This window comes from Otolemur garnettii, unplaced genomic scaffold, assembly GCF_000181295.1.
Source record: "Otolemur garnettii isolate 467f Iridium unplaced genomic scaffold, OtoGar3 scaffold00031, whole genome shotgun sequence".
Classification (NCBI taxonomy): domain Eukaryota; kingdom Metazoa; phylum Chordata; class Mammalia; order Primates; family Galagidae; genus Otolemur; species Otolemur garnettii.
This window is the reverse complement of record NW_003852426.1, coordinates 11758927-11770433: the sequence shown is the minus strand read 5'-3', so window position 1 is coordinate 11770433 and position 11507 is coordinate 11758927. Positions and strand designations below refer to the sequence as shown.

At 41.7% G+C, this 11507-nt stretch overlaps 1 protein-coding gene and 1 pseudogene across 1 annotated transcript in view; one reads left to right on the top strand and one right to left on the bottom strand.

Moving 5' to 3' along the window:
- The first annotated feature begins 3385 nt into the window (after positions 1-3385).
- TREM2 (triggering receptor expressed on myeloid cells 2) overlaps positions 3386-11507 on the top strand; it is a 16129-nt gene continuing 8007 nt past the window's right edge. Inside the window, exon 1 of the mRNA XM_003789174.3 lies at positions 3386-3574. The gene's annotated coding sequence lies outside the window, so the exon portion shown is untranslated. The remainder of the gene's footprint in view (positions 3575-11507) is intronic.
- Positions 7442-8156, bottom strand: LOC100952405 (annotated as a pseudogene).

Genomic DNA, 11507 nt, shown 5'->3' with positions numbered 1-11507 from the left:
CATTTGGAATCAGAAAAAACCTCAAATAGCAAAGACATTACTCAGGAACAAAAACAAAGTAGGAGGAATTATGTTACCAGACCTCAGACTATACTATAAATCAATAGTGATCAAAACAGCATGGTACTGGCACAAAAACAGAGAGGTAGATGTACGGAACAGAATATAGAGCCAAGAGATGAATTCAACCACCTATTGTTATCTGATCTTTGACAAGCCAATCAAAAACATTGAGTGGGGAAAAGATTCTCTATTTAACAAATGGTGCTGGGCTAACTGGATGGTGACCTGTAGAAGACTGAAACTAGACCCACACCTTTCACCATTAACTAAGATCGACTCTCACTGGATTAGATTTAAATTAAGACATGAAACTATGAAAATACTAGAAGAAAGTGTAGGGAAAACACTTGAAGAAATCAGCTTGGGCGAAAATTTTATGAGGAAGACCCCTCAGGCAATTGAAGCAATGTCAAAAATACAGTTTTGGGACCTGATCAAATTAAAAAGTTTCTGTACAGCCAAGAACACAATAAATAAAGCGGGTAGACAGTGCTCAGAATGGGAGAAGATATTTGCTGGTTGTCTCTGACAAAGGTTTAATAACCAGAATCCAAAGAGAGCTCAAACGTATTAGCAAGAAAAAAAACAAGTGATCCCATCTCAGGGTGGGCAACGGACTTGAATAGAAATTTCTCTAAAGAAGATAGGTGCACAGCCTATAGATATATGAAAAATGCTTTCCATCTTTAATCATCAGATAAATTCAAATCAAAACTACTTTGAGGTACCACCTAACCCCAGTAAGATTAGCCCATATCACAAAATCCCCAAACCAGAGATGTTAGCGTGGATGTGGAGAAAAGGGAACACTTCTACACTGCTGGTGGGAATGCAAATTAATTCATTCTTTTTGGAAAGACATCTGGAGAACACTTAGAGAACTACAAGTAGACCTGCCATTTGATCCTGCAATTCCTCTATTAGGTATATATCCTGAAGACCAAAAATCACATTACAACAAAGATATTTGTATCAGAATGTTTACTGCAGCCCAATTCATAATTGCTACATCATGGAAGAAGCCCAAATGCCCATCGACCCATGAATGGATCAATAAATTGTGGTATATGTACACCCTGAAATACTATGCAGCTAAAGAAAGATGGAGACTTTACCTCCTTCATGTTTATAGGGATGGAATTGGAAAATGTTCTTCTTAGCAAAGTATCTCAAGAATGGAAGAAAAAGTATCCAATGTACACAGCCCTATTTTGAAACTGATTCATAGCTTTCATAGGAATGTCATACCCTAATTATAGCCTTAGAATGTGGGAAGGGGGGTAGGAGAGGGGAGGTAAGGGGGGTAGATGGGGAGAGGGAGGGTGATGGGTGTTGTCACCTCTGTGGTTTATCTTACAAGGGTACAAGTGAATCTTTCTAAAAGCAGAGTATGAATGTCTTGACTCAATAACTAAGAAAATAACATGAAGGTTATATTAACCAGTTTGATGAGAGTATTTCAAAATGTATATGAAAATAGCACACTGTACCCCATGATTGCATTAATGTACACAGTTATGCTATAAGAAATAATAAAGGAAATTTGAATGGGAAAAAAAAACCAAACAAAGTCATAATATCTCGAAGACTGGAGATGATTCCATGAAGCCTACAAATCTACCTCATCTAAAATCTCACTGGGCCTGATTTGCTTCCTTTGCCAATGCTCTGTTACTATATAGATAGACCTTCCTCCCTCTAGGCCCAGGGACTATCACAGAACAAAATGCTCACATTTATATAAATAATTTCTACAAGTCTGTAACTAAAACTGAATCTACAGTAGCTGGATATTTATAGGTAAATTAATTTTATAGCCTCGCTTTTGGCTTTTGGTTTTCAAATTTATTACTTAACAGGTTTTAAGGGATTAATGAGTATCTTTCTACCCCCCATTCCCATCTGGCCCAAAACATTTAATTGGCTACAAGCTTTTCTTGCTTTAAACCTCTTCGAGGCCATAAGGATCTCACTGAGGCCATAGATGGACCTGCAGTAAACAGCCACTCCACCCCATCATTGATGAAACAAAGGTTGGCCATCATTACTGCCTCTGGGATATCTCCGCCAAAAGGAGGGATTGTGAACTTAAAAATAAGCTTAAGCTCTCTGCTAATTTGATGGATCCCTCTTGTCCAAAGGGACCCCAGAAACACCTCAAAACTGAGTGTTCACCCATGACAAGATGGGCGTTTCGCAGGATATGGACTCCTGCAGTTGTTCTGTTTGAGAAGATTGAAGATAGGCACCTACTCTCTTCTGGCTTGTAAAGTTTCTGCTAAGAAATTATCTGTTAACCTGTTGGGTGTGCTCTTATAGGTCAGATGCTGCTTATGCCTGGAAGCTTCCAGCATTTTCTCTTTCATTTTGACTTTGGCCAGGCTAACTATAATGTGTCTAGGAAATGCTCTGTTTGAATTGAGTAGCCCTGGAGTTGAATACCCCTCTAGTAACTGTATGTCTCAGTCTCTGTTGATATTTGGGTAATTTTCAACCAGGGCTTCTATGCTTTTGGAACTCCTTTATTCTCCTTCAGGGATACTTATGATTTGTATGTTTGTACATTTTGCATAGTCCCATATCTCTCTAAAAGATTGATCTTCTTTTTCTCTCTTGTTTTCTGCTTCTTTAAATGATTGGGTTTAGCTTGAGAGACTTGTGTTTGAGTTCTGAGATTCTTTCTCCTCCATGGTTTAATCTGTTTCTGAAAATCTCTGCTGTGTTTTGAGACTCCCTCAATGTCCTTCTTTCACATTCTTTAAGTTCCATTAATTCCTTCCTAATTTTATCTAGCTTCTTGGTGACTTTGCCTTTAATTTAATTAATTTTTTAAGACTTTTTTGGACTTTTTTTTGGTTTTTCCACTTTCTCAATTCCGTTAATCTTATCTTGTATTCATATTCTGAATTCTAATTTTGTCATTTCAGCTATTTCTTTTTGGTTGGAATTTTTCAGCAGTAGTTCTGTTGTCTTCTCTTTCGTGTTGCCAGAGATTTTTTTGCTGGTTCCTCCTCATGTGTGTGTTTTTTTCTTTTTTCTCTTTTTCCTTCCTCCTCTCTACCTTTCTTCACCTTAACTCTAGGCTACAGGGAGTTAAAGCATAGCAGAGAAAAAGAAGAAGAAAGAGAAAAAATAACTATAATTATTAAAATCCTTTGTCGCCTTGGAAAAGTAATAGAAAGAAAAGGAAAAAGGAATCAGTAGATGGCGCTCTGGAATTAGAAATAACAGCAACTGTTGGCTGTGAAGATCTGATGAACTTCATTCTTTCCAGCATTCAATTCCTGTCTTCTTGACACTTGGGACAGGATTTGATGCTCTGCTCAGAATCTGGAAGCTCTGGGGCGGCCCATGAACCAGGCATAGCTCTGAAGATCTTGGTCGGTGTGCTACAGGCCTGAGGGGAGAACGCCAGATGTTCTGGGATAGTGTATGGAAGCTTCAGAGTCGGAGTTTGGATGAGGACTGAGGAATTCAATTGTGTACAGTAAGCTTCAGGGTCTGAGCTCAGGTTAGTGACTGAATGGGACCTGGAATCTGAAAGGAGGTCCATGGGGGAGATGGGACCATTCCGAACTGCTTGAAAAAAGCAGTTTCATGGGACCAGCGTGGCAGCAGCAGTACTAACATGGAAGGCAGAGTCCATGCTGCCTGCACAGCTGACCACACCACAGGGCTTCAGACCCCCTGGGAAGCCACACCAATGGAGGCCACCTCATACAACAGCTATCACGGGGCTCCAGCGTTTCCCATGCCCTGCCTGTGCCCTGCTGAGGAGGGCTGTCCATTGCCATTTCCCAGGCTCAAGTTCACCTGCTGAGCCCCTATCCCCGTTCCTGTGCCTGGATCTGCCTGCACTCTCCAAGGGAAAAACTTGGCAGCAGATCACCAGCTCTGGCTTAGAGAAGCCAGGAGTCAGTCCGCTCTCTCTCCACCCCACCCTGAGACTAGAGCAGTGTATCTGAAAGGGGGCGGGAGGGCTGCCATTCTTGGTTCCCCTCCAACCCACTATTGGTGGGGCTGATTTATATAGGATTCAGGTCAGTCCAAACCAACCCAGCAGGAGGCCATGGGGGATAGTGCTGGCTTCCCAGCAGCCCAGATTGCACAGTGATGGCCTTCTGCAATCTCTGCCTCTGGGCCACTCACCTCCCCGTCTGGGATAACTCCCCTTCCTGTTTCTTCTCTCTGCCCCTGGTGTCCTGCACGGTTGCTCCATGCCCTCACAGCGCTGTCTCTGAGTGGAGCAATCTGAATGGCAGAAACTGCTTGTGCTTCTTTCCACTTTTGTCAGGAGAGGCTTCAAAAGGGCTGCTACTGGACTGCCATCTTGGAGAGTCTTTCCTATTATTATATTTGTAGAGATGGGGGTCTCATTATGTTGCCCAGGCTGGTCTTGAACTCTTGGTTTGAACCAATCCTCTTGTCTCTGCATCTGAAAGTGCTGGTATTACAAGCGTGAGCCACTGTGCCCAGCCCAGAATTAAAAAAAAAAAAGTCTTTAAAATACACATGCCATCATTGAAACAATTAGAAATTTCTTTAGGTTTTATTTATTTATTTATTTATTTATTTATTTTTTGTAGAGACAGAGTCTCACTTTGTCGCCCTCTGGTAGAGTGCCATGGCGTCACACAGTTCACAGCAACCTCCAACTCCTGCTTAGGCGATTCCCTTGCCTCAGTTATTTTAATTTTTTACAAAAGTATTTTAGCTGAAATAGTTATGGAAGAAATAATATGGTGTATGAGATTTGCTTCAAAATAATATGTAAGAAAATGAGGTAGACAATGGGCAATTGGTAGATGGGTTTATTACACTATTCTGTCTAGTTTTGTATGTATTTTAAATTATCCATAGTGAAAAAGTTGAAAATAAGTTTTAAAAAAGAAGCATGTGCATGGGAGGGAGTGGAGATGGCAGTCTCAGGGAACTTGTGGGCCAGAGTGTGAAGGGCAGCCCCTGAAGGGGGAACAGAGGTGTGTGAAGGGTTTTTCAAGACAGATGAGACTGTGCCCTTGCGAAGATGAAGAAAAAGTTGTGGGGCGTGGGGGGAAATCAGAGACACTGGAAGGGAGAACACGGCTGAGAAGGCAAGTTGCTGGGCACCATCCAAGGCACAGAGAGAGCAGTCATCTTGGAAGAGGAAGCAGACTCCTGGGATGGAGGCAGGCAGGGGAAGAAAGGAAGATTTCAGAGAAAAATACACTGAGGAGGAAGGAAAATAAGATGTGTTACCTTTTTTTTTTTTTTTCAAGTCCTTAACAATAAAATCATAACTCCACATACCTAGGTAGTAAAGCCAGCCTCGGATAGTTAAGGAACTAGCCCAAGGCCATGTTTAGGCTCAGAAAAGAGTACTCCAAAATGGAGCTTCAGAAGGAAAAATTTTTCTGACCTTTTCCTGTCCTGCTTCTCAGTCTCATTGTCCCCTGAGACTAGCCTTGGGACCTAGAATCCCTCTTCCTTTTAAAGTGAGTCATTGAAGCCAGAATCCCCTTTCCCCCAAATCAGCCATAACACTTTTAATTATTCTATGTAAAAACTGGCCATAAAGAAATTACCTGACCTACCTTGTTTGACTGTCATAAGACCCTCATACCAATGAGGGTCCTGCCTCACACCCAAGAGGAAGGAATACAGCTCAGAGAGGCCAGGAAGAATCTAGACAGACTTGGCTTGCAGGCTTTCCTCACTTAGTCCACATTAGCTCATACCGTTTTTGTCCAGTCATATTTCTGTACGATTGTCCATACTTTTTTGAACCCAATCATAAAAATGAACAATTTCCTTTGTATTTTCATTCTGGTAGATACAGGTCTCCCAGACTCTTCATTCAACTAGAATGAAGATTGATTTTTTTTTAAAACCTGTGCAATTATTAGTTTATTAGTATAATCCAGGACTCAGATGTTCAGTATTCCTCCTGAAATTACATGAACAAATGCAAATGGAAAGAATCCAAGTCAAAATTATATAACAAAACAGCACTCCATCACAAAAGTGTGTAAAATTACAAGAACGCTATTTTAAAATACTGGCACTTTAAGAGAAAGATAATCTCCAAAACCACAAAATTGCCAAATTGTTCCCTAAACTGCTAAGCAGATAAACATGACTCTAATGAATGTGGGTCTTGTAAGGAAAAATTAAATTCAAATAAATTGAATAACTTGTATTGAGATGCGAAGTTTAAGTGTCTTCTTTCCTATCCATTTGATTTAAAAAGGGGCAAACCCCAATACAAGAAAATATAACCAATTTTAAATGTGGCATTATTTTAAAGAGTGGCCCAATTAATTAAAGATACTCTTAACAGAGAATCTGAAGTTTCCTGAGCAGTTCATATTTAGGTAAATGGGAAAAGACATTTACAGCCAGCACTGTCTTAGTCTTTTCCAGGACTAACATCAACAAAAAATGCAATATGGCAGTCTTGTATTTTAAGCTCACGCTTTTGGGGATACATTCTCAGGTCTTCTTTAATGTGGGAACTGCAAAATATAACTGCCATTACATGGTAATGGGAGTTAAAGAATAGAGTCCTCATGTAAAGATTAGAACATACTTACCTATTAGTCCTTCAAGGACAGACTTTCAAAATGTTTGATTCTAATAATCCCATGCTGTGAGTACATTGCTTACTCTTCACTTTGTAAAATATAAATGGGCTACGTGAAATTTGTCATCCACTTTGGAGTTTCAGTTATAGATGAAAACTATCTCAATTTAACTTTTATTACCCCCATCATGATCTGCAGGGTGCATAGACAAAAAGCTTTTTATCAGCTAATCATATGAAAAGATAAACAATGTAATATAATTCATGGGGTCCATAATGGGCAAAAAGCAAAAGACTAGCTTCCCCTCAAGAAGAAAAATTTCAGACCTATGAAAAGGACAACAGAACTAATAAAAAAAATTACATTACTTAGAAGCATTCAGAATGTCAACAAAACAGCTGCAACTTTTTTTTTTGCAATTACAGAGTGGTATTCAGTTAACAGAATAGCAATTATACCATATAATTACCATATATAACTATATATACTATATATAATTATACCATATATAACTACCATCCCCATATATAACTAATTTGTGCTGTGCACCAACAAGAACCTGCTTTAAATATCCATGCCAATTTACAACCCCCATACTGCACCAGGCAAAGTTAGTGGCTATTGAAAATACCACCAGGACAGGGCTATCTAATGACACATTGGATACTGTGTTAAATATACAAAAAAAGACACTGTACAGTTTTAAAACAAATCTTACACAGCCTTACATTTCAATTTTTTTCTTTAAAAGGAATGAATTGTGTACAGGGGGATTAAATGCTTTATAGACAAGAAAAAACTGCTCTAGAACCAACTTATTCATCATGATCATCTTCTTCATCCTCATCGTCTCCATTTTTCTCCTCCTCTTCTTCCTCTTCCTCATCTTCCTTCTCTTCCTTTTTCTTGCTGTTTTCAGCCTTGACGACTCCCTTTTTCGCTGCATCAGGCTTTCCTTTAGCTCGGTATGCAGCAATATCCTTTTCATATTTTTCCTTCAGCTTTGCAGCCTTCTTTTCCTCAGGCTGCTTGTCACCCACAGCAGTGTTAGTCCACATCATTCCCAGCTTCTTTGCAACTTCACCAATGGATAGGCCAGGATGTTCTCCTTTGATTTTTGGGAGATACTCAGAACAGAACAAGAAAAAGGCTAAAGGAGGCTTGGATGCATTGGGATCCTTGAACTTCTTTTTTGTTTCCCCTTTAGGAGGGATGTAGGTTTTCATTTCTCTTTCATAACGGGCCTTTTCTGCCTTTGCCATATCTTCAAATTTTCCTTTCTCTTTAGCAGACATGGTCTTCCACCTCTCTGAGCACTTCTTAGAAAACTCTGAGAAGTTGACTGAAGCATCTGGGTGCTTCTTCTTGTGCTCCTCCCGACAAGGTTGCACAAAGAATGCAGATGATGACATTCTGCCTCTCAGCTTCTTAGGATCTCCTTTGCCCACGTTTAGTTATTTTTCCTCAGCGAGGCACAGAGTTGCCCAGTGCCCGTCCGGCTCTCACTTGCCCCGGCGCTGTCTCTATGGAGCTCAATGTACTCAGATTGGTGATTTTTTAGCAAAACTTTAGGATGACAAGGGCGTTGGTCCCTATAGACACATAGCTAGTAAGTAACAGATCTGTAAGAAACCAAAGCTTGTGTGCTTAACCTCTCACTCTGTATTTCTAGTTTGTGCCCACCCAGACTTTCAGCCCCCATGTGTAGGCTGGGCATCTTCCCTGACCCTGACCTAAGTCTAGATCAGTTCTGACTCAATCAAGCAGTAGATGAGGCTCCCTCTGTTTCTGCCTCAGCCCTATGATACCTACAATGTGCCACACTCAGCACCTTGGTCCATCTCTCATCTCTACCAGAGCTTCCCTCAGGGCCTGCGATCTAACCTCACTCCAGCTGGGCCACCAGGTGCTGCCAAACCAGCCTGCTGTCTGACTGCCTGGGACCTAATCAAACCCTGCCTCCCCCACTCCCCAGGGAGATGTCCTGTCCAGAAGAGAGGAGTCATTGGCCTGGAACAAGGACTAAGGTCTTCAACTTAGAAAATATGAGATGTTAAGGATAGAACTGACTGAGCCAGAAGCCTCAGAGAATCATGCTACAAACACAGAGAGAAGTGGGAAGAAGGATAAGTCTGACAGGGTCAGAAGTAAGAGAGAGGGACCTCATGGCAGGGGTTTGGATCTAGGAAGGTTAGGTAAAGTTGCAGCAGGACAAGACCAAAGAAGGAGCTGGGAAAGGCAAATCTCAAGTGGCTGCTGATCAGTGAGTGACATTTGCAGGCTCTGAGGTTTGCAGGTTGGTGGCCCCAGCCAAGGGTGGGCGAGCACGACCAACTACACCCTCAAGCCCCCTTCTCAGGCCAGGCTGGGCATTGAACTATTTCAGATTTGGCTCATGGTGTGACTTGTATAATTTTAGTTGTTCCAGCTGTGAGAGGCCTGCTCCCAACACCAGCTGTTCAGTCACTGCTTCCTCAGCCTTGGCTCAGCTGGGCCAGGCGCTGGCCATGGTTCTGATGAAATCTGGTGCTTTTCTGGATGGTGGGATTGGAGGATAATGGAGACCCTGAAAGAGGTGATCACCAAGATCTGATGATCCTGATTTATTTCTGGGGAAGAAGGAGAGGGGAGCAGAGTTGTGGAGAGTGACGATTTGGAGCAGCTACCATAGGAAATTTACTAGGAAGCTCCAGAAATCCTGAAAACGATTGCCCAGCAGCTATGAGGTCTCCACTGAAGTTAGACATCAGGAATATGTCATGTGTCTATTACATGGTGACGACTGTATGTAGGAAGAGCAAGGATACAAGAGAAGTGAGTTCTCCAGCATAGGGGCTGGCGTTTGCATGGTAGTTGAACGAATGCACATGTTAGGAAATGAGGAAGTCCAGATGTAATGATGGGGGAGATCTCTGTGACCAAATGTGAGGTAGCAGGTATCCTCGAACTCAGATTTAGCAGAGCAACAGGAAGTACCCTGTGCTTGGAATTAGGGGGATGCAGAAAATGTTCCCATGCTCAGACATGAGGATCAGGGAATTGAACTACAAATTAGCACAAGCTAAAAGAGGACACCATTTGCTATGTGTGTGCTGTGAGTGACCAGTAAAGATTTCTTGTGCTTGCTCTTCACCATGGGGTTTAAAGGAGTAAAAAAGGACCCTTTCCTTTTCTTTCTTTTTTTTTTTTTTTACAGTTTTGTCTGGGGCTGGGTTTGAATCTGCCACCCCAGGTATATGAGGTCAGTGCCCTACTCCTTGAGTCACAGACACCACACAAGGACCCTTTCTTCTTGTAGGAAGGAAAGAGGAGAAAGGTCCCAAATGAAGCATAAATGGGCCAGAAAGTGAGAAAGTAGTTATGGAAGTTCTGAGTTCTGCATCTGAATAGCACCCCAAATCATGAAATAATTGCGTAGAAATTTAATAATGTATGTACAAGATTTCTATGTTAAAAACTAGAAACATTGATGAGAAAAACTATAGAAGCAAGCAATAAATGAAGAACTAACCTGTGTCCATGGATTGGAAGACAAACAGCGCTACAATGTCTATTTCCCTTCAAACTGAACCACAGAGTCAGCGCAATCCCAGTGGAAAGCCCCACAGGCTTTGGTGGAGGGTGGGGCAGTGAGGAGGATAGGGTAGAAATGGAGAAGCTGATTCTATCATTTTCATGGCAAAGCAAAGTAATTAGAAGAGTCAATATCAGGCTCAGCGCTTGTAGCTCAAGCAGCTAAGGCACCAGCCATATACACCTGAGCTGGCAGGTTCAAATCTAGCCCGGGCCCACCAAACAACAATGACAACTAGAACCAAAAAATACCCGGGTGTTGTGGCGAGTGCCTGTAGTTCCAGCTACTTGGGAGGCTGAGGCAAGAGAATCGCTTAAGCCCAAGAGTTGGAGGTTGCTGTGAGCTGTGACACCACATCACTCTACCCAGGGCAACAGCTTGAGGCTCTGTCTCAAAAAAAAAAAAAAAGAATAGTCAAAATCATTTTGAAGAACCATTACTTGACTTTAAGACTTACTGTAAAACTACAGTAAGTAGTCAAGCAGTAAGTCAAGTCAAGTGATACTGGGGAAAGAACAGACCAACACCTGGAAATCAGGCCAGGTGCCTTGGCTCACGCCTAGAATCCCAGCACCCTGGGAGGCTGAGGGGGTTGGATTGCCTGAGCTCATGGGTTCAAGACCAGCCTGAGCAAGAGTAAGACCCCATCTCTAAAAAATAGCCAGGTGTTGTGGTAGGTGCCTGTAGTCCTAGCTATTTGGGAGGATGAAGCAAGATAATCACTTGAGCTCAAGAGTTTGAGGTTGCTGAGTTAATGACACCACAGCACTCTACCAAGGGTGACAAAGTGAGACTGTCTCAAAAAATAAAATAAAATAAAATAAAAAATAAATAAAATGAATAAAATAGATTAGTAGAAGAGAACACACAGTCCAGAAATGGACCTTGATTTTCAACACTAAGGCAATTCAATGGAGAAAAGATAATCTTCTCAACAAATGACACTAGTACAATTGGATATGCATGTATACATAAAAATATATATACGGAAATGCAAATTATGGGGGTGGTGCCTGTGGCTCAAAGGAGTAGGGTACCGGCCCCATAGACCAGAGGTGGTGGGTTCAAACCTGGCCCCAGCCAAAAACTGCAAAAAAAAAAAAAAAGCTTAAGAAATGCAAATTATATCTGACACCGCATGCAAAAATTAACTCCAAATGAATCATAGGCCAAAATATAAAACCGAAAACTATAACACTTCTAATGTAAAACATAGAAGAAGGCTCGGCGCCTATAGCTCAACTGGCTAAGGCACCAGCCACGTACACCTAAGGTGGCGGGTTCGAATCCCCAGCCCGGACCCGCCA